This window comes from Monopterus albus, unplaced genomic scaffold (genome assembly GCF_001952655.1).
Source record: "Monopterus albus unplaced genomic scaffold, M_albus_1.0 scaffold40.1, whole genome shotgun sequence".
Taxonomy (NCBI): Eukaryota; Metazoa; Chordata; class Actinopteri; order Synbranchiformes; family Synbranchidae; genus Monopterus; species Monopterus albus.
In genome coordinates, this window is record NW_018127920.1 from 2,210,753 (window position 1) to 2,211,710 (window position 958).

Genomic DNA, 958 nt, shown 5'->3' on the forward strand with positions numbered 1-958 from the left:
TGTATCTGCCCACTGAGTCCAGCCTGCTTCCTCACCTCACCCCGGTGAGTGAGCACACAACCATAACAAGAAAACAGGCATTAAAGGCACAGGAAAACAGCAGTTTTCAGTTGAGATCAGAAATGTATTTTGGCCCCATACCACTGAATGATTTTAAAACTAGCAGAAGCACTTTAAAATCAATTCTGTAAGTAACTGTTGGCAGTGTAAGAATTTAAGGAATGATGTGCTCCATTCTCCTGGTTCTTGTTAAAACTCTGGCAGCAGCATTCTGAATGAACTGAAGTTGTCTAACACTCTTTTTGAGAAGAGCAGCAAAAGACAATTACAATAGCCCAGCCTGCTGGAGATGAAGGCATGAATGAGGTTCTTTAAATATAAAACAGCTGATTTAGTTATGGCCTTGATGTGACTGGTGAAACTCCGGTCTGATTTTCCGGTATGAGGAAGTTGAACGGCTGGCTCTGTGGTGTGGTTGCAACAACCTGGAACTGAACACACTCAGAACAGTGGAGATGACATTGAACTTCTGGAAGAGCTCCCCCAACCATACTCAGCAGCACTGTATCAGCAGTGGAGACCTTAAAATTTCTGGACTCCATATTCTCTCAGGACCTGAAGTGGATGTTCAACCATCACCAAAAAGGCACTGCAGAGGCTGTACTTCCTGTGCCAACTCAGGAAGTGTCACCTGTGTCAGGAGCTGCTGATACAGTTCTACCAAGGAATCATCAAGTCTGTTCTCTGCACTTCCAACACTGTTTTGTTTGGTTTGGTTTAGAAACCAGCAGGACAGGAACAGACTCCAACAGGCAGTCAGGACTTCAGAAAGAATCATTGGAGCCAGCTTGCCCTCCATGGAGGACCTGTGCACCGCACGGGTGAAGAGGAGGGCAGAGGAGAATTCTGCAGACCCCTCACACCCTGGACACAAACTGCTTAGACCCCTCCGCTCTTG